At 37.9% G+C, this 23,707-nt stretch overlaps 1 pseudogene; it reads left to right on the top strand.

Moving 5' to 3' along the window:
* Positions 1–680: 680 nt before the first annotated feature.
* Positions 681–18,008, top strand: LOC131198123 (vomeronasal type-2 receptor 26-like; annotated as a pseudogene).
* The last annotated feature ends 5,699 nt before the right edge of the window (positions 18,009–23,707 follow it).

The raw sequence follows: 23,707 nt of genomic DNA, 5'->3' as shown, positions 1-23,707 counted from the left end.
ATTATAGTCATGAGTGGTAGGAGATAGATAATCATAAAATACAACACTTTGTGATAGTCATAAGAAGTTGAGAAATCTGATATTGAAATGAAATAACATCAGCTGCTGCTACTGGTCAGCATCAAGACGTAAAAGTATTTTTAAAATGAATGTGAAAGTTACAAATTAGGCTTGGCTTTAGAATCGATCACATATTCATTGGTAATTTATGTCCCTCAATTTTTCATCTAACATATTGTGCAATATTTGAGGATTGCTGTCAGGTCTCAGTCCTGTTGTTCAATTAATGGATGAAATTGCTAATATTTCAGAATAGAGAAGTATATTCTTAATTCTACAGAGTAATGGCAATTTCAAGGTTGTACTTTTCTTCAACTCCCCCTTATAATTATCTAAAAGATTGTTATTGACTTTGTTGCTTCTTAAAGTCTGCAAAGACACACAGCTTAATTATTTCATATGTTTTGAAAAACATGTTTTTAGAGTTTGGGGACAAGTAAGATCATTATTTGAATGATGTTTCAGAATGATTTTTATTATAAAGTTCAAAAGCTTATGGTAGTTATGTGAGGACTAGACAAAAGGACTATTCTTGGAAGTTCTTAAGTATTGCATGAAATGATAGAAAGCTTGTAAACTAGGCCATGGTGATATTGGTTCTTTTCCTATTATTGCCACATATGTCCTGCAAACCTCAAACAATAACATGCAGAATCCAAGCCACTATCCCAATTGTTCACAAATATTTTCAACCAGGTGACCTCATCATTGGTGGTATTACTTCATTCATCTTCATAAGTAGAGTTGTAGAACACTTTGAGGAGGTTCCCAAGAATTCTGCTGTTGGTGAACCACTGTAAGTCATTATTATTATTATTATTATTATTATTATTATTATTATTATTATTATTATTATTATTATTATTATTATTATTATTATTATTATTATTATTATTATTATTAGTGGCTTAGATAGAGAAACCTCTGGATTTTGCTTAAACTGGCTTTTGCATGTTATGGGATTTAGAATAGAATAGAATAGAATAGAATAGAATTTTATTGGCCAAGTGTGATTGGACACACAAGGAATTTGTCTTAGTGCATATGCTCTCAGAGTACATAAAAGAAAAGATACGTTCATCAAGGCACAACATTTACAACACAAATGATGGTCAATATATCAATATAAATCATAAGGATTGCCAGCAACAAAGTTACAGTCATATAGTCATAAGTGGAAAGAGATTGGTGATGGGAATGATGAGAAGATTAATAGTAGTGCAGATTTAGTAAATAGTTTGACAGTGTTGAGGGAATTAATTGTTTAGCAGAGTGATGGCCTTCGGGAAAAACCTGTTCTTGTGTCTAGTTGTTCTGGTGTGCAGTGCTCTATAGCGTCGTTTTGAGGGTAGGAGTTGAAACAGTTTATGTCCTGTATGTGAGGGATCTGTAAATATTATCATGGCCCTCTTCTTGATTCGTGCAGTATACAGGTCCTCAATGGAAGGCAGGTTGGTAGCAATTATTTTTTCTGCAGTTCTAATTATCCTCGGAAGTCTGTGTCTTTCTTGTTGGGTTGCAGAACCGAACCAGACAATTATAGAGGTGCAAATGACAGACTCAATAATTCCTCTGTAGAACTGAATCAGCAGCTCCTTGGGCAGTTTGAGCTTACTGAGTTGGCGCAGAAAGAACATTCTTTGTTGTCCTTTTTTGATGATGTTTTTGATGTTAGCTGTCCATTTTAGATCTTGCGATATGATAGAACATAGAAATTTAAAGGTTTCTACTGTTGATATTGTGTTGTCTAGTATTGTATGGAAATATGGAAGGGTTTCTCCTAAAATCTACCACCATTTTAAAGCACTTATTAAATTATTTACTATAGATATAATATAATGAGCTACAACCTATTTTGTGCCTGGTAATGTGTTGCTCCTCAAAGAATAATAATTTTTGTAGATTCTGGAACAGGACTTAGATACTCTCTTAAGAAAAGATAAAAGAAACCAAAGCCAAAATTAATCGTATTTCTTTTTTGCTCAGTATCACATAATCAAAATAGTTTAACAAATACATTCATGAAAAACACACAATGATTCTACTGAAAACTGAATGGTAACTAATTAATCAGTTAACATTATTCTTATGCAATTAAATTTCACTGCCCTTTGACCCAGAACTTTATTTGATACAGCATCTATTTCCCATTGCAGAGTTCTGATCAAGTTTTATCAGCATGTTTTGAGCTTGATATTTGCTGTGAAGAAGATAAATGATGACCCCCAGCTCTTACCTAACATCACATTGGGCTTCAGAATCTATGATAGTTATGGTGGACAGTACTCATATCCTGCCACAATGGAACTTTTTTCCAGTCAAAACCAATTCATTCCCAACTACAAATGTGGCATCCTGAGGAAACTCATATCTGTTCTTGGAACTCTTGATCCTGAATATTCTTTTACTATTGAAGACATTTTAGGCATTTACAGGATTCCCCAGGTAAGATTCATTAATAGTAAGTTGTCCATACATTGTTTTATATATTCAGATTACAAGACATGAAGATATATTTAATGTAGCATACATTTAACTATGAAGTATATTTAAGAAAATGTATTTATCAAAGCAGAAATTTAAGTGAATTTAATTTCAGAATTTGATATGATAGGTCAATTTCAATAATTAATAATCATAAAAAATTCGCTATTGTGTAGTAGCTTTGAATTCCCACTCAAGGAATTTGCTATTGTGAGGAGCAAAAAAAAAAAGGATGTAATAATTCTGGATTGTGTTTATTCATGTCGTTAGACTCAGATGCATTCAGATGTTTCTGGAGTTATACATACTGTTTCTCCTATATTTCTCTCCATTTACCAGTGTGAAAGATTATGAAATGCCCAAAGTTACTTCTTTAACTAAAGAAGTGAGCTTCTTTAGCTAAGACAAAACTTCATCTGTTCATAATCACTGCTCTATCTCTCTTTCACACTTTCCTTGATTGACATGGCCTTGAATCTGGGGACTCCTTATCTGCTCATTAGTCACTGTATTTGTTGAAGCAAGGCTCATCAAACAAGAAATTTTATATATATACATACATCCATACATCCATATATATCTTAGTTGCAACACAAAATGCTTAAAATGTTCTATGGTTCTACAACAATATGAACCACATTCAAAAAAAAAATTATGTTTATTGTTGAAGAAAAAGAAGTAATCTGCACATTCAACAGAAAGATGATAGAGAGACTCATTCAGCTGGGCAGATGAAAGGGAACTCAACAATCATTTCCTGCAACACTGTTCTCACAAATATTTCTTACACATAAATAGTGTGAAAGCAAATCCTGAAACATTTCAGAACTATTTATTTGCAGAAGATGCATATCAGTTTTGTCAATCATTTTTCTATCTTTTTTTTTGTTCCTATAGTTCCTATATGGCCCTCCTCCAAGTATGAATGGAAAAACTGCTATCCCCTTCTATTACCACATGGTTCCAGGTGAAGACTTAAATTATAGGGGGATTCTTCAGCTACTTGTCCATTTCAGGTGGACCTGGGTTGGGATTCTTGTGAAAGGAGAAGTTGGAGCAAAATTTGAACAACTGATATTTTCATGGTTTTCTGTTCATGGTATCTGTATTGCCTTCTTAGAACAAAAACTCGGGACAATTTATATCAGTAATATGGAGGATGGCCTGAAATGGTTTGTGGAGACATTTCATCTTTTTTCTAACAGCAAAGCTAATGTTGTGATAATCAATGACAAATATGTTTTACATTTAAGATGGTTGTTATTTCTGCCTGAAATGGAAATGGTTTCTATAAAGCCAAAAGGTAAAGTATGGATTGTGGCTTCCCAAATCAGTATTGCATCATTCTTTTATCAGAAAAGCTGGGACATACAAGTTCTCCATGGTGCACTGTCCTTTGCAGGTTACTCAAATGAGGTTGAAGGATTCCAACATTTTCTTCAGTCAAGAAACCATTTCTCATTCTTTCCCCAAGATGGTTTCATTAAAGATGTATGGGAACATGCATTTGGCTGTGTATTTCCAGACCCATTTGTGAATCAAGAAACTGAGGGTATCTGCACTGGGAAGGAGAAACTAGAGAGCCTTCCTGGGGCTTTTTTTGAAATGAGGATGTCCAGTCCCAGTTACAGCATATACAATGCAGTGTATGCTGTGGCACATGCTTTACATGCCCTACTGGTAGCTCAACAACCACATAGGAGAAGGTTGAGTGGCAGGAAACCTAATCTTCAGGATGTACAGCCGTGGCAGGTAATTTTCTCAAGAGTCAAATAATGAGGGAAATGAGACATGAATTTGAAATTAGAAGTGACAGTTTTCTGTGAATAGAATTAGGAATTTCTCTTGTGTTCTTTCTTTAGTATTTTTTTTTTTTGGGGGGAAAATTGCCATTCCCAGAGTAGTTTGCTCCTGACTTAGTCTTCAAATCTCACTTCTTTTCTAAGTCCTTTCCTGAACAATTTCCTCCTTAGATTCCTATTCTTCAGGAACACCTTTAAAATAGTTTCTGTTGAAAACAGTTATTTATTTATTTATTTATTAATCAAACTTATATACCGCACCATCTCCCGTAGGACTCAGGGCGGTTCACAGGCATATTAAAAACAATATAATAAATAAACATTTAAAAACCCAGTTAAAACTAAATATTATAATAGCCAGATCACTAAAAACGGTAAAAACCGATTAAAAACCCCATTAAAATTTAGCTAAAACATTTTATTCTTAGGCTAGTCCAGCGCGCTGAAATAATAAAGTCTTCAGTTCACGTCTGAAGGTCCGGAGGTCGGGGAGTTGTCGTAATCCCGGAGGAAGCTCGTTCCACAGGGCAGGTGCCGCCACAGAGAAGGCCCTCCCCCTGGGGGTCGCCAACCTACATTGTTTGGTTGATGGCATCCTGAGGAGGCCCACTCTGTGGGAGTGCACGGGTCGTTGGGAGGCAATTGGCGGCAGAAGGCGGTCTCAAAAGTATCCCGGTCCTAAGCCATGTAGCGCTTTGAAGATGGTAACGAAAACCTTGAATTGCACCCGGAAGGCTACCGGTAGCCAGTGTAGACCGCACACGATGGGTGTTATATGGGAGCAACGCGGTGCTCCCTCTATCACCCGCACGGCCGCATTCTGGACTAACTGGAGGCTGCTCTTCAAGGGGAGCCCCATGTAGAGAGCATTGCAATAGTCCAGGTGGGAAGTGACGAGGGCGTGAGTGACCGTGCGTAAGGCGTCCCGGTCAAGAAAGGGGCGCAACTGGCGAATCAGGTGAACCTGATAAAATGCTCCCCTGGTGACGGTTGTCAAGTGATCCTCCAAGGACAGCCGATCGTCCAGGAGAATGCCTAAGTTGCACACTCCCTCCCTGGGGGTCAGTACTTCCTCCCCCACAGTCAGCGATGGTGTAAGCTGACTGTACCGGGACATACAGCTAAGAAAATCTTGCCAGTGGATACGGAGAGACATTGACAGTCCCCTTAGCATAGAGGAGATCCTCTAAGAGGATCTCTTACAAGAAAACTTTCTTTTGATTTTTTTTATGGAAACCAATTCTCCAGTTCTGTTCCTTCACCATCATTCACCTGATCAATTTTATTTTAATATCTGATCCATTCCACTCCATTCCACTCCCATCCTTTGGGTGCAAATAACAACCTAGAGACTCTCCACCACCTAGAGACGCAATTACAATTCCAGCCATAAGCTAATGGAAAGCTACCACTCCTGCAAAAATTACCCTTATAGGTCCTGGTTTGGAAGACAACTGCTTGATATCTAAGTGACCAGCATAAAGTCACCCTTCTAACCTTGAAACTAAGTTAGTGATGAAAATGTATTGCTGATAAACTGTTAAAAAACTTTTACTTAATGGATTACATTAATTTACAGTTGGGACATTACCAGCACTGAAGAGCAAAAGGCAATCTGGAATCCTAGTCTCTACTATTCTATAAACCATATTCAAGTCCCTCTCCTACTATGCCCTTTTGATAATAAATTCCTCAATGCCCCCAATGAGGCAGAAACCCAGATTAGATGCATGTGAGATGAATTGGTAACTTACGTTGTAAATGTACTGGTTGACCAAGGAGGGATCCTCAATGGAGGATTGGATCCTAATGACCATATCCTCTATGCATGGCACAAATATCTCCTTCCCAACCCTGAGGCTGAAGAATTCCTATTCACCCATTGTCAAAACTCAGAGAACAACAATTGCAAAAGTGTGCCTAGCTATTAACTATTTAATAAACTTTAGAGACCTTCTTCCTTTTGCCAAGGTTCTAGTAATATGGCATCAAACACATCTCAATCCTTTTCCATTAAAATGCTTCATTCAAGAAACACATACTGAGGATATATTTTCTGCCAAGTCAAGTGGACTCCCATCTAAATCAAATGATAACTGAGGTACCTCAGATCTCCGTCATAAGCTGAATCTCCTGATCCACTCATGAAAAATTATAACACCCTTATCCAAGAGCTCCACCAGCATGTATCCCATAATAATATTGTGCTTCCAGGCAACTATTGCACAATCCCAAGCTATGGTTTCACTAGATCAGGGGTATCAAACTTGTGTCATCTTGGCATTGTTAGAATAGAATAGAATAGAATTTTTATTGGCCAAGTGTGATTGGACACACAAGGAATTTGTCTTGGTGCATATGCTCTCATGTTCCTGTCCTATTGTTTTTCTTTTCTTCTTCCTATATATGTTTATATGTGTATATACTATATAATCTTTTTGTATGATGTTGTGACAAATAAAATAAATAAAAGATACGTTCAATATAGCAATATAAATCATAAGGATTGCCAGCAACAAGTTATAGTCATACAGTCATAAGTGGAAAGAGATTGGTGATGGGAACTATGAAACGATTAATAGTAGTGCAGATTCAGTAAATAGTCTGACAGTGTTGAGGGAATTATTTGTTTAGCAGAGTGATGGCCTTCGGGAAAAAACTGTTCTTGTGTCTAGTTGTTCTGGTGTGCAGTGCTCTATAGCGTCGTTTTGAGGGTAGGAGTTGAAACAATTTATGTCCAGGATGCGAGGGATCTGCAAATATTTTCACGGCCCTCTTCTTGATTCGTGCAGTATACAGGTCCTCAATGGAAGGCAAGTTGGTAGCAATTATTTTTCCTGCAGTTCTAATTATCCTCTGAAGTCTGTGTTTTTCTTGTTGGGTTGCAGAACCGAACCAGACAGTTATAGAGGTGCAAATGACAGACTCAATAATTCCTCTGTAGAATTGGATCAGCAGCTCCTTGGGCAGTTTGAGCTTACTCAGTTGGCGCAGAAAGAACATTCTTTGTTGTCCTTTTTTAATGATGTTTTTGATGTTAGCTGTCCATTTGAGATCTTGCGATATGATAGAACCCAGAAATTTGAAGGTTTCTACTGTTGATACTGTGTTGTCAAGTATTGTGAGAGGTGGAAGTATGGAAGGGTTTTTCCTAAAGTCTCTTGGCATTGTTATATGATGTATCATGACTTTTTTCCCCTTCAGGAGGGCTGTGAGTTTGACAGCTCTGCACTAGATGTTTGTTAACATCAAAAACTCCTTTTGCTACCACTTACCAGTTTTAAGTATTTGATGAACTGGACCTCCTCCACCAGAAGAGAAAGTATCAACAGCTGCTTGCATGCAAGAAAAGGGAAGCCATAAAAAACACTTTCAAACAGCCAGTTCCAATAACTCAGCCTCATTCACAATTCTAGCATATTGCAAAAACACTTGGTACTGGTCTTTTTTTTTTTTAGAGTTGTAAAAACTCAGTCAACCACTAAATAGTAGCAAAGAGCCTTTTCTGTGTCTCTCTATTGCCACCAAATGATTGGTTAGAGTTTTTCAGACATCCAGATATGGAATGAAACAAGTTACAATTATAGCTGCAGTAATTGTGTCTATTATATTATTTGTAGATCTATAATTTTATATCTGAATCTTCCCTCATTTGCATATCTCTAATAATAGCTGGGCAGAATTTCTTTTTAGTGCTTGCAAAATAATAGTACAAACTTTACCATCTTTATGTGATAAATAATAACTGCCTACCCAATTAGGTTTATTTTTGAGAATTAAATTCTCCTAGATGTACTGTTAGATTTCTTTTATTATTAAATAGTTGTTGTTGTTGTTAGTTGCAAAGTCATGTCCAACCCATTGCAACCTCATGGATAATGTTCCTCCAGGTCTTTCTGTCCTCTACCATCCTCTGGAGTCCATTGAAACTCATACCTACTGCTTCAGTGACTCCATCCAGTGACGTTATTCTCTGTTGTCCCCTTTTTCTTTTGCCCTCAATCTTTCCTAGAATTAGGCTCTTCTCCAGTGAGTCTTTCCTTCTCATTAAATGGCCAAAGTATTTGAGTTTTATCTTCAGGATCTCACCTTCTAAGGAGCATTAAGGGTTGATCTCCTCTAGGACTGACCGGTTTGATTGTTTTGCAGTCCAAGGGACTCGCAGGAGTCTTCTCCAGCACCAGAGTTCAAAGGTCTCAATTCTTTGATGCTCAGCCTTTCTTATGGTCCAACTTTCACAGCCGTACATTGCAGCTGGGAAAACCATAGCCTTGACTATACGCACTTTTATTTTAAATCAGTTTTTATTGTTTTTTCCCCCCATGCACACATTCACATATTTTATGAACAGAGTATTGGCCATATCATATCTTATGCAACTTAACATGTCCAAATACATTTTACTTAGTTACAATTTCTGCCAAAATGTTCTTTTTCCATATTTTTAACCCTATCTTAATATTTTTATACTTGTTTATATAAGCCACATCTTCTTTCACCCTCAAGTTCTAATTTCTCCATTTTTACTGATATATATTCTCTTTTATTATTTTTTAGATAATTCAGTTTTTATCTTCATATGTTCAAACATATTCAGGATTGCCTTTCTTCCATTTCATCTTTTTCATTTTACAGCAATGTTTCTTCTCTTTCTTATTCGTCTCCTTTCTTTCCTACTTTCTTCTTTCCTACTCCTTCTCTAATTCCCCTTCCTTTCTCCACCTCCTCCTTTTTTCCTCCCTATCTAGCCTTCTCTCCTACTCTTATTTTCCCTCCCTCCATCCCTTTCTTCCTCTCCTCTCTCTCCTCTTCCCTTTCTTCTTTTTTTTTTCTCCTTCTCCCTTTCTTCTGTCTCTTTACTCCTTATCTCTCTCTATTGCTGTATTCATTTTCAATTCAGTATTTTTCACTATGGTGTCCAGACAACCCCGGTTTTTTATTGAATATATTTCTCAGAATGTCCTCATATATTTTTAATTATTAACAATGTCTTTCAACTTATTCCATTTTTACCTTACAACCTTTTAGTTAGTTCAACCTTCCACTTCTTATTTTCTTTAAATTCTTATTCCCAGTTCAATAATTATTTTTCTCTTTCATTAACATACATCATTTACTAACATTTCAATTTTGTTCAATTTTATATCTCCCTTTCAGTTATTTTCACCTATAAACCATTCTATCTTTCACATTTCATCTGCTTGTCTATTTTTCTTAAACAGTATACTTCTTCCTTTTTTACTTCTTGCATATATTTCTTTTCATCCTTACTTATTTACCAACTTTTCAGTTTTATATCTTAATTTCAATTGATTTCTTTGTTCTTTTCAATATTTAAAACATATTTCTTTACCATCCACTATAGTTCTCTCCAATCCATGCATCCTTAGACAACAAAACATATAACCCATTTTATCTTTCATATTTCATCTACTTCTCCATTTTACATTAAACAGGATATTTCTTCTTTTTTGTTTCTTACATACACTTCATTTCATCCTTTCTTACTTCCCTTTTACAATAATCTATATATTTGTTCTAATTTACTTCTTACATACAATTTCTACTACTAATATCCTTCTCTTTAATCATCCTATTAATGTTTTAATTTCCTTTCTGCTATCAATTTTTCTTCCCTTTTTAACTATTTTCTTTCAGTCTCTCCAAAATTCCATTTCTTAATGTTTTCCTCTCTTTCTTCCATTCTCTTATTGTTTTCTTTTTCTTTTTCTTGTATCTTCCTTTCTGCCTCTTTCTCTAATTTTACTTTTTTAATTTTCCCCCTCAATCTTTTCCCATTTCCTTTTCTTCTCTTCTTTTTTGAGAGATATTTCCCCCTATAAATTTTTATTCTGTCACTGTCAATCTCAGTGTAATCATCTATGTTTTTATCTTCAATTATTTCCTTTTCAACATTGTATTCTTGTTCCTCTTGCTTCTCACTCATATTTCCTTTTTCCTTTTTTTTACATTCCAACCAGTCCTCTGCTTCTTTATTTCCCTTAAATGATGCTCACACCATTTGAAACATCTCCTCATACTCATACTTCCAACTCTCTATATTATCAATTTAAAGAGAAAGTATTTTTGAATTTATTATTTTAGCTTATGGATAATTTGAATTCAAGTCCATATAATGTCTCTTTTTTTCTTTTTTCTTTCCAAATAATGTCCAATTCAAATGTTAATTTAAACAATTCCAATTTGAGTCTTTATTCTTTCTACTCCTTTTTGAAATTGTGCTCCAGCTGTTTAAACAAATACTACTCCAGTCGTTTCCCACTGTGGTCTAAGTAATGTGATGCTTTCTTTCCACCAGCGGATGTCTCTCTCCAATTCATAAATCCCCCCCGGCAACAATATGTCTTCATATTGTTAATCCACAAAATAATTACTTCCTCTTCTTCAATTAAATCCTTTTGTTATTAAAAAATGCTTTTCCCCAGTTTTATTTTTCTTTTATTATTTTTAATTTCTTCCAAGTCCAATTTTAAATCCAGATGGAAAGTTTTCCTTTTAGGGCTTTGATCTTAAAGTTCCTCTTTGTTTTTTGTTTTCCTTCACTTTGAATTTCCACGTGCCAATTAGCTGCTAATTTTGGGTTGGGACTTCTTTCAAGCTTTAAAAATGATTCCTTCTTATCTGTTGGCCAATCACTCGCCTGGTAACAATACTCCATTCAATCACTGCTCCTGTTCAAATCTTCTGTGTGACTGCCCTGGCTTTTGACAGCTCCTAATGGCTGACTACCCATGCTGCTGGGTCGGAGGCTAATGCTGGCACTCCAGGGAACTTGCTATTTCCCTGTTCACACCAGCCTGTGCCTCCATTCTTAACTGTCTCTACAGGACAGCTATGATCCACTAGGGATCTCCTGTTTGGCTGGGATATCGGTGTTCTCCTAGAGCCCCGGAATCCACACTGTACCACTGCATTGCTGGCTACGCCCCTTGATTATACACACTTTTGTTGGCAAGATAATGTTTCTGCTTTTTAGTTGTAGATTATGGGAAAATATTTTTTATCAATAATGCCATATAAACAAACGTATCTGATGGACCACCAGAACATTACACATAATCCCCCTCATTGTTTTGATCCATCACATAATTCTGTGTCTTAATGAAGCTTTCTCTCTGTCTTCTTTTTTTCACAAATGTGTTCAATTGTTTCTGTATTCAGCTTCATTTCTTTTTGAAAAGAATTGCATTTAACAACAGTGCTGGGGATGAAATTTCCTTTGATGAAAAAGGAGAACTGGTTACAGGACTGGATATTGAGAACTGGGTCACATTCCCCAACCAATCATTGCATCGAGTGAAAGTTGGGAAACTAGATCCCTGGGCTGCTGAAGACCAGATGTTCACCATTCATGAGAAAGCCATCACATGGCCTACCACTTTCAACCAAGTAAGTTCTGAAGGTAGATGATTTTATTTGGATGTCTGGGATGATACTTTCTTAGATCCATAATTGGAACTTTGTGGCTAAGTCATAAAATTATCGCACTGATTTACACTATCAGTTCCAACTGTGATCATTAGCAAATCACCCATTGTCATCAAGGGGGACATTGAATGACTTCATGCCAGCTTCCCTATTGAATTTGCTTGTCAGAAGCCAGTTGTCACAATTAATCATATGACCATGATCATATGACCATGAGGACACTGCAATAGGCAGAGCTTTGAAGACCAGTCATTAATATTTTTTCAGGTTCTTCATAACTTTGAGCAGTCACTAAGAAAATAGTAAGGACCCCTGTATCCAAATGAAAGCTCTATATCTTTTGACAGAGAAAGAAGATAAAAGACTGATTCTTTCAGTTGATATGGATCTGAATATACCTGGGGAGCATTAAGGCAGCATAAAAATTAGATTTATGAAAAACAGTAAACTTTAATGGTCAGTAGATCTTGTGATGGATCAGATGTGGGTGTGTCAAGTGAAGATCTTGTAATGGGTCTTGTGATGGGGAGGTCATGTCAGGTGTTGGTCACTATGAGGTGAAGTGCTGGTTGGTGGGGAGGTAGGTCGGTGGGTTGGTTGAGGTTCGGTGCTATCATTGGTTGGTTATGTGATTGATTTGAATTCTGAGGGGTTCATAGCAGAGGTGGGTTTCAGTTGATTCTGACCAGTTCTGGAGAACCAAATTTTGAGTAGTTCAGAGAACTGGTAGTCAAAATTCTGACTGGCCCCACCCCATCTCTTCAGTCCCAGCTGATTGAGAGGAAATGGGGATTTTGCAGTAACCTTTCTCTCGATTGCGGAGGGAATGGAGATTTTACAGTATCCTTCCCCTTCCATGCCCATCAAGCCACACCCACCAAGCCACACCCAAAGAATCTGTAGTAAAAATATTTGAAACCCAACACTGGTTCGTAAGCTAATTATAGGTCAGTGTTTCTGTTGATGAAATTGCTTATGGAGTGCCAGACTTTGATGAACTCACACATGTGTTAGTGGTAGCATGGCCAATGATTCTGGTGTTACTCCAATCAAATTGATGCTGTTTGATGTGGATAGAGATTAAGGATTTGTGATCATGGTATTTGACTGCCAGCTGATGTTCATGTATTTTGGTTTTTTAAGACCCATCATAAGGCCCTCTCTTGACACATCCACATCTGATCCTTCACAAGACCTATTGATCACACAAAATCCTTATAAGCAGAAAAACCCAGGCATCCCCTCAACTCTGCTGCAGATGTTACCAAGCATGGTAATGAAATAAATCAACCCACAAGCTCAGAGAATGAGCTCCACCCTAATCAAGAGGTCCTCCTAGGGGAAGGATGATTTTGATGACCATTTACAGGGCCATTACACCTGATGGATAAAGTCACTCAGATCCATTCTCAATTTGAGAACAGGCATGGAGCAAGACCATTAGAGATGCCCATGGAATGGACTTACCTGATTTACTGGAAGCTGATTTTCAGATTAACAGAGTTGAAAGGGACCTTGTAGGTCATCTAGTCCAACCCGCCACCCAAGCAGGAGACCCTACACCATTTCTGACAGATGGCAGTCCAGTCTCTTCTTGAAAGTGTCCATTGATGGAGCTCTGAAGCAGTTTGATCCTATTGAGCTGAGGAATTGGACTAGATCCTCTACACTGATCCTTTTGGACTAAGAAAGTACACTGGATCCTCAAGACTGTCAACACAACTACTTGTTGATTAGAACCTTGTCTTTCCACAATAATTGGTGAAAGTCTCCATGAGAGTGTTGTGAAGTTGGAAGAAGGAAAAGGTTTTCCCAGCACAATTCAAGGAGACCTTGGTCTATTCCCTCCTCATGAAAAATTCATTGGATACAATGTGTATGCACAGTTTCCATCCAGGCTTCCTCTTCTCCATTTTAGGGATGATTTGGAAAAGTGGTTCCATTGAAACTCCTAAGCATCCTGGATAAAACATTATCTGGATCGCTTTCACTTGATGTAAAGGAAATAGTATTGGTCAAACTTATGGATAATCTTTGATAAGAGTGGAGTAAGGATAGTGCATCCATCCTTGTGTCAGTGCCGCAAGTAATGCATCCATTGAAAAATAAAACTCCAAGGCAGGTAGATTCTTCAAAAAACAATTTATTGGATACATTATTTTGGCACAACTGGTAAAAACTGACTCTGAAAGTTCCCATGGTTATCACCTGATGAAAAAAAAATGGAAGTTTTCCCCTTTTCCCAAATCATCATTGTCCAATAGAGGTGTTGGCCAGTTGCTTGGTTACTTCACTCCTCCTCTCCCAGCCACCTGTTGGAATGACCTTGGTTCCCACAAGAAAATTTTGTGTTTTGACTGCAAAGCCCCAGCTAACTATTCCCCCCTCCCTGTCCCCACTTCTGCCTTGTGGAAATCCTGAAGCCACAAAGATGGTCTCAGTCAGGTCCACTTCAGGGTTGACATCTTGTTCCCTTTGACCACTCAGTGGGTTTCTGTATGATGATTATAGTATCCTTTTGGGCCAACTGCAGGATTTGCCACTCAGTGGTGCTGTACTTCATTGGTTTGGCTTCTTTCTCCAAGGCCATTTCTAGCCAGTGTTAATATAGAGAGGTCCAGTCTACAACTATTCCTTTGAGAGGTGGTATAGGGCTCAGTACTCTCTCCAGTCCTTTTAAACATCTTCATAAAACCACTGGATGAGATCATCTGGCACCAAGGATGAGATATCATAGATGACAATCAGCTTCACTTCTCTATCTCTGGTAATCTAAATAATGTAACGGTTGGCATTTAGGAAGGCCTGGAGGATGTAGGGGTCTGGATAGGTCTTCAACTGAATTTTCATAACAGTGATTGGTCTCATTCGAGACAATGATGAATCCGCATATAGACTAGAGGTCGAACGACTAGCCTTGTGGTGCAACCAAAATACTTGACAACACGGTATCAACAGTAGAAACCTTTAAATTTCTAGGTTCTATCATATCGCAAGATCTCAAATGGACAGCTAATATCAAAAACATCATTAAAAAATGTTTTTTAATGAGAATGTTCTTTCTGCGCCAACTCAGTAAGCTCAAACTGCCCAAGGAGCTGCTGATCCAATTCTACAGAGGAATTATTGAGTCTGTCATTTGCACCTCTATAACTGTCTGGTTCGGTTCTGCAACCCAACAAGAAAAACACAGACTTCAGAGGATAATTAGAACTGCAAAAAAAATAATTGCTACCAACCTGCCTTCCATTGAGGACCTGTATACTGCACGAATCAAGAAAAGGGCCATGAAAATATTTGCAGATCACTCGCATCCTGGACATAAACTGTTTCAACTCCTACCCTCAAAACGACGCTATAGAGCACTGCACACCAGAACAACTAGACACAAGAACAGTTTTTTCCCGAAGGCCATCACTCTGCTAAACAAATAATTCCATCAACACTGTCAGACTATTTACTGAATCTGCACTACTATTAATCGTTTCATAGTTCCCATCACCAATCTCTTTCCACTTATGACTGTATGACTATAACTTGTTGCTGGCAATCCTTATGATTTATATTGATATATTGACCATCAATTGTGTTGTAAATGTTGTACCTTGATGAATGTATCTTTTCTTCTATGTACACGGAGAGCATATGCACCAAGACAAACACTTGGCCAATAAAAATTCTATTCTATTCTATAAGATGAAGTAGCTGTGGATTGAGGAGACCTCAAGATCCTGTTGTTTATCATCTTTAGTTATGGATGATGTTACACAACCTTAAATTCACCTGGTGATGTTCAAAGAGCAGATGGAAATCATGGTTAGTAGGGCCTTTGTGTAACTTCTTGTTGTGCACCAGTTGCATCCTTATATAATTATATGGATTGTGATTATACGGATCTCATTTGGATTACTACAATGTGCTTGGTATAGCTCTTGAAGAGTACTTGGAATTTAGCTTGGTATAGCTCTTGAAGAGTACTTGGAATTTAGCTTGGTATAGCTCTTGAAGAGTACTTGGAATTTAGCTTGGTAAAAAATGCAGTGATCTGCAGTTTTGGAGGCTCCTAGGGTGGCACACATATAACTGCTGTTGTGCAAGTTGCATTGGTTACTGGTTTGCTTCTGGGTTCAATAAAAGGTGCTATTACCTTTAAAGCCTTATGTAGCATGGTTCCAGGACATTTGAGGAGCAGTGGAACTAACCCGCCCCACTTATTCCAACAGAAGGGAGCTGCTGTGGGTCCTATCTGATAAGAAATTTGATAGGTAGGGTGATGGAGAAGAGCTTTTTTCATTTAGAGCCATGACAATGTGAAATGCTCTATTACCAAAGGTAGGAAGTAATCCCGTTCTGTTTGGCCTTCTGGATGAATATCAGAACTTGGTTCTGCTTGTTTTCCTGGTGCTCCAAGAAGAGTGCTCACTGCTGGAGATGATTGATGGGGGCAAGACAAATGTCTCCCCTGCCTTCCATTTCCTTGGTTTTGATGTTCATATAATTTTTAAAATCTTAACTAATTTTATATTTGTCTTTTATTTCTTGTAAGCCACATAGTCACTTAATCCGTGAGATGAATCACAAATAAATAAATAAATATTAAATAATCATGATTTTTAAATTTTCTTTTCAAACACCAGAGTGAACACTAATATTTCCCTTCTTATTTTACTTATTGAATAGACACTGCCTATTTCCGTGTGTACTGAGAGCTGCTCCCCTGGTAATTACAAAAGAAAGCAGGAGGCGAAGCCGTTTTGCTGCTATGATTGTCATCAATGTCCGAAAGAGAAAATATCAAGACAGAAGGGTAAGAAAGCAAAGAGTTAAGCATTTAACTATGGCTCTGGTTTAACAAACAAACAAAAAGAAGCAAACAATTAAATAAGTGATTAACATAATATTGAAACTCCCGATTTCCCTTACGGTGGGATTACTTTGTCATTTCTGTAGCTGTGTCTTATTTATTCTCCCATAAAATCTGTGCCACATGAATGTGTTGAAAATATATGGAAAAGAGGCTAATCCTTAACTATTTTTCTTGAATGTTACTCGCATTTATGGATATGAACACATTTTATCCCGCAGGAATGTACAAAATGTAGAAAATTCAGTATGGATGAAGTGATCAAAGCACATTCTTGTTATGTTTATTCTTATTTATATTGTTCACCATAATAATCAATAGACACACTGACTTATATACCATTTCACAGAGCTTTACATCCCTGTCTAAGCATTTACAGAGTCAGTGTTTATATATAATGCATGTATATTTAAATTCCAGACATGGATGACTGTTCCAAATGTCCAGATGGTCAATATTCAAATAAGAAGCACGATTCATGTCTTCCCAAGAGAATTTCATTCTTATCCTTTGAGGAACCAATGGGAATATGTCTACTGATTCTAGCACTTTTCTTTTCTGCCTGCACAATTCTGATTCTGGCAACATTTCTGAAATATCACCAAACTCCCATCGTCAAGGCCAATAACCGAAATCTCACCTATGTTCTACTTACCTCACTTCTCCTCTGTTTCCTTTGCTCACTGCAGTTCCTTGTTGCACCAGGCAATATAATATGTCTCCTCCGACAAATTAGCTTTGGCATCATCTTCTCAGTGGCTGTGTCTTCTGTGCTGGCAAAAACCATCACTGTAGTTCTGGCTTTCATGGCCACCAAGCCAGGATCCAGGATGAGGAATTGGGTGGGAAGAAGTCTGGCCACCTCCATTATTCTTTCTTGTTCCTTGATTCAAACAGGCATATGTACAGTATGGCTCATCACATTTCCTCCTTTTCCTGACATTGACAAACATTCAGAAATGGAAGAAATCATATTGCAATGCAGTGAAGGCTCATCTACCATGTTTTACTGTGTCCTGGGCTACATGGGCTTTCTTGCAGCTGGAAGTTTCACAGTAGCTTTTTTCTCCAGGAATCTCCCCAGCAGTTTCAATGAGGCCAAATGTCTCACATTCAGCATGCTGATCTTCTGTAGTGTGTGGCTCTCCTTTGTTCCATCTTACCTGAGCACCAGAGGCAAATACATGGTGGCTGTGGAGGTTTTCTCCATTTTAGCCTCCAGTGCAGGGTTGCTTGTCTGCATATATTTCCCCAAATGTTACATAATTATTTGTAAACCACAGCTAAACAATAGGGAGCAACTCATTAAGAGAAAAAGTTGATAAAATATGAACCAAACTCTCCTATAATCATTTCTCTATTTTAGAAGCATTTGTTTAAAGCTCTAGTAAATTCATCAGTAAATTTGAAGACATGAAAATGGTTGGGTGAGTTTTCAATGTAGGAGTAAAAGCCAGTCAAATTATCCCTCATTTAACTAAAAATCTGAGATATTAAGAGGCCATGATTCATTTTAAGTTTGTAAATTGGAATTTGAGGACCTATTGATTTGATTCATGCTATTGAAATAATTAAGATTTAATTTGAAAACACACACACACAAAGAGAAACACAAGCTAACAAACTTTCCAAATATTTCCATAAAAAAGTATGAATATGCCTAGCTCTGCATCATTTTTGAAATGATGGGATTTTTTTTAAAAAAAGAAAAAAAGTGTAAAAACTTCTAATACTAACCCTGACAGGTTCTACATCAAGAACTTTATTACTAAGAAACATATCTGAAGCATTAACCAATTATTCTATGAATGATGGATAAAACATCACAAATTCAATCTGAAAAAATTAGTCTTCATTGATTAAAATGGAAAAAGTGATCTCTTAAGAGATGATGAGTCTATTTAAGGTTACAATCTATAATTTGAGAAAAAATATTTTAGTTATTATTATTATTTTTTAAAAAAAACCTGATTTATTCTTATTCTATAATGGAAAAAGTTGAAAATGTCTGGTCCTGCTTTCTTTTCTAGTATAAAAAAGCAGTGGTAGGGACTAAGCAGTGATGGTGCATTGGTTAGAATGCAGTATTACAGGCTAACTCTGCCCTCTGCCAAGAATTTGATCTTGACCAGATCAAGGTTAACTCAGCCTTACATCATCCCAAGGTCAGTGAAATGGGGACCCAGATTGTTGGTTGCAATATGCTGACTTTATCAACTTCCTAGAGAATGCTGGAAAGACTATGGGCTACTGCTATTTCTATTCTAAAGAATACTATTTTGCCAGATATAAAAGTATCTGCCACCATTAAGAGCATTAATGATGTCACTGAAAAACATATTTACAATCTTAAACAGAGATAGTAGAGATGAGAGATTATAAAGCAAATACAGCAAATATCATACAGTGATTAGGAGCAAATATGCCTGCATATATAACACTAGCCAGGAACCAGACAGTTAAGTGAACTGTATTGGTGAATTGGCTTCTTATTTTGGTGGAAAGGGATGGGATTGGAATGGGATTATTAGATTATTTCAACATGCTCTATGTGGAACAGCCCTTATGAGCATCCAGAAATTTTATCTGGTCCAAAAAATGGCTGGATGAGCAATTTTGGGTTTTACATACTTGGTTCATATTACACTGTCGCTATATCAGCTATATTGGCTTGCATTTTCTTTCTCGATACAAGTCAAGGTTGCTGGTTATCACCACATTTCTTCCTTATGTGTGCCTCTTCCCAAGGGTATCTGCCGATTATACTGTCAGAGGAGACCACTTTATGTTTCACTGCTTAAATATAATCATGTAGAAACACGTAAGCATCAAGCCTCTCAGTGGCATCCTCATTCTTTGGGATATCCTTCCATGAGAATTAGCATTCTCTAAACCTGGGTATTCTAGAATGTTGAATGATTTGACTTTTACTCTAGGCCTTGAAATGGTATGAAACTTGAGATCTGTGAAGTTCTGAAGTCAGATCATTCAGCTTTCTGTTAGAGCCAGGTTTAGGGGACTATTAAATCTCATGGAAGGGTATCCCAAATGATGAGGCTGCCACTGAAAGGCTTGACCTTCCCAAGACAGGAAAGGATATGACTGGTGTACAACTCATACTTGTGCAAAGACTGTTGTGGGAACAATTGCCACCTGTTCCTCAAGCAGTCACAAGTCAAGGAGCATGCCCTCATTATGCACCATGTCTGTCTGGGCCGTGCAACCCCATTCACAACCAATGATAATAATTATCCAGGAACCAAGGATGTCTGAACTTAAAACTATTCAGTCTTGCTAGGCTTCAGTTTTAATCTGTTGCCTCTGGACACCAAGAATGGTTATTTGTCACAGGAACTTAAACACATGGACACAGATGTACAATAGAAGATAATCAGCATAAAAATGATATCTCATTCTGTGGTGATGGATGATTTCACCCAATGGCTTCTTGTAGATGTTTTACAGCAGAGAGAAAGCACTATGGGATCCTGCATAGCAGTGCTGAGGGCCCTATATTTCGGGCTGAATTCCAATTGAAAGGGGTAAAGATTATTCATCCTGAAATTACAGCATGATCACCTCTTGAACAATCTGCCCAGAATGGGAGGCTTGGAGATAAGATGACAACCCACTAATCTATTCTTAAGGGGGAATAGCGTAGCATCAATATTATATTCTCTTCACTTTTCAATCCTTTCTCAACAAGTGAGACTGTTGAGGTTCTGTTCCAATGCCTGGATACTCTATGACTGGGGAGAAACAAACCCTGACTCAAGGCTAATGAGGCTCTGACTCATGACTGCGGACATTGGGCAGATGCACTTCACCCAAAATGTCCCCTGCAACAAGCAGTAACCTTACACAGTCTACAAAAAGCTCAAAAACCAACTTTCACACTGTACACAAACACAACACAACACAACACAACTGACTCACTCACACACACACACACACACACACAAACAAAATGCCACATACAGCTTTGTGAGATTGTGTGTGTTTGTGTAGTTAGAGTGAAACACTACATAAACACACCAAATCTCAGAAAGCTGCACAAATATTTTATTTTATTTACATTTTTTAGAACAGAGGTCTCCAACCTTAGTAACTTTAAGGTTTATGGACTTCAATTCCCAGAGTTTCTCAGCCAGCAAATCAGGCAGATTAAGTTGCTGACTGAGAAAATGGATTTCAGGCAGGCAGATTCAGTTGCTAGCTGATGCAACTGATGTAAAGCATGGCTTTCCCAGCCGGAAAGGAACAGTATAAGGTAAGTGCTTCATCGCTGCCAAGAATCTCTTAAAAGGAGATTTTTTACAAGCTCTTCAGCTGAAAAGCTTGTAGAAAACATATTTTTTAAGGTTCTGGTGATGAGGAACTCAGCTGGGATCGCCAGAGGAGCCTTTTAAAACCTTTTTTTTACAATCTCTTCAGCCAAAGAGTTTGTTAAAGAAAACTTTTAAAGGGCTCTGATCTCAGCTGAGCCATGGGATCCTCAAAGGCTTTTTTTTTACTTTTAAAGGCATATTTTCGGCTGAAGAAAAACTGCTTTTAAAAGTAAAACAACAACAACAACCTCTGATGATGGTGCGGCTCAGCAGGGGCAGGGGATAGGGCCAGGGACTTTTGCTACCGGTTCTCTGAACCGCCAACCTCCATCGCTATCAGATTGGGTGAGCCGGTCCGAACCGGGAGCATTTCACCCCTGGAACAAACCCCAACTTGAGGCTAAAGAGGCTCTGACTCATGACTGTGGACATTGGGCTGCCCCCTCATCTACATCTGAGGATTTTTGATCCATAATCTTGGGTTAAATTGCATTTCCCAATTCAAGATTGATGCACAAACTGGGGATCCTCTTGAATTCACAAGTATCGGTCAAGAAGCAGTTGGTAACTGTGGTTGGGGATGGGAGTTGTGTGTTCCATCTGTTGTGCCAATTGCATCCTTTCTTGAATTGAGAGACCTTTCTGTTGAACAGTCATAGCCCTAAGGTGTTAAGACACTCCTGTGAGATACCGAGAAGAGAAGAGAAGAGAAGAGAAGAGAAGAGAAGAGAAGAGAAGAGAAGAGAATACATTATTTATCAAGTGTGATTCAGCACACAAGGAATTTGCCTTTGGTGTATATGAAAAAAAATACATTAATCAAAAATCATAAGATATAACACTGAATAGAATAGAATAGAATAGAATAGAATAGAATAGAATAGAATAGAATAGAATTTTTATTGGCCAAGTGTGATTGGATACACAAGGAATTTGTCTTGGTGCATATGCTCTCAGTGTACATAAAAGAAAAGATACGTTCATCAAGGTACAACATTTACAACACAAATGATGGTCAATATATCAATATAAATCATAAGGATTGCCAGCAACAAAGTTACAGTCATAAAGTCATAAGTGGAAAGAGATTGGTGATGGGAAAGATGAGAAGATTAATAGTAGTGCAGATTTAGTAAATAGTTTGACAGTGTTGAGATAATTATTTGTTTAGCAGAGTGATGGCCTTCGGGGAAAAACTGTTCTTGTGTCTAGTTGTTCTGGTGTGCAGTGCTCTATAGTGTTGTTTTGAGGGTAGGAGTTGAAACAGTTTATGTCCAGAATGTGAGGGATCTGTAAATATTTTCACGGCCCTCTTCTTGATTCGTGCAGTATACAGGTCCTCAATGGAAGGCAGGTTGGTAGCAATTATTTTTTCTGCAGTTCTAATTATCCTCTGAAGTCTGTGTCTTTCTTGTTAGGTTGCAGAACTGAACCAGACAGTTATAGAGGTGCAAATGACAGACTCAATAATTCCTCTGTTTTGGTTGCACCACAAGGCTTGTCGTTCGACCTCTCGTCTATATGCGGATTCGTCATTGTCTCGAATGAGACCAATCACTGTTGTTTCATCTGCAAACTTCAGTAGCTTAACAGATAAATCATTGGAGATGCAGTCATTGGTATACAGAGAGAAGAGAAGTGGGGAGAGCACACAGCCTTGGGGCGGCCCTGTGCTAATTGTACAGGTATTTGATGTGATCTTGCTTAGCTTCACCTGCTGCTTCCTGTTTGTTAGGAAGCTTGTGATCCACTTACAAGTCTGTTCCGGTACCTGTAGCTGGTTTAGCTTAGTTAGAAGAATGTCTGGAATGATGGTATTGAATGCTGAACTAAAGTCTACAAAAAGGACCCTTGCATAGGTCTTTGGAGACTCAAGATGTTGTAGGATATAGTGCAGAGCCATATTAACAGCATCATCTGTTGATCTATTTGCTCGGTATGCAAATTGCAAGGGATCTAACAGCGGATCTGTGATGGTTTTCGAGTAGGAAAGCACTAGCCTTTCAAAGATTTTCATGACTACAGATGTTAAAGCAACTGGTCTGTAGTCATTCAGTTCCTTGATGGTGGGTTTCTTGGGCACTGGGATGATGGTAGAGCATTTGAAGCAAGAAGGAATATAACACATCTCTAGTGATTTATTGAAAATATGGGTGAAGATGGGGGTCAATTGGTCAGCACAGACTTTTAAGCAAGAAGGAGTTATCTTGTCTGGGCCTGGAGCTTTTCCTGGCTTTTGTCTGTGAAATAGGTCCTGCACTTCCTTTTCTGTGATCACTAGGGGTTGTGAACCCAATGAAATGGGGTCAGTTGTAGGAGGCTTGGCTGTTGTTGGTGTGTCTGAGATGGGGGTTGTGGAGATAGGAGACACTCTTGTGGAGATAGGAGACACTCTTCTAACTAAGCTAAAATAGTTACAGGTACCGGAACAGATTTGTAAGTGGATCACAAGCTTCCTAACAAACAGGAAGCAGCAGGTTAAGCTAAGCAAGATCACATCAAATACCTGTACAATTAGCACAGGGCCCCACAAGGCTGTGTGCTCTCCCCACTTCTCTTCTCTCTGTATACCAATGACTGCATCTCCAACGATCCATCTGTCAAGCTACTGAAGTTCGCAAATGACACAACAGTGATTGGTCTCATTCAAGACAATGACAAATCCGCATATAGACGAGAGGTCGAACGACAAGCCTTGTGGTGCGACCGAAACAATCTGG

This window comes from Ahaetulla prasina, chromosome 4, assembly GCF_028640845.1.
Source record: "Ahaetulla prasina isolate Xishuangbanna chromosome 4, ASM2864084v1, whole genome shotgun sequence".
NCBI lineage: Eukaryota > Metazoa > Chordata > Lepidosauria > Squamata > Colubridae > Ahaetulla > Ahaetulla prasina.
Note: the sequence above shows the minus strand (reverse complement) of the source record. Positions and strands in the feature narration are given on the sequence as shown.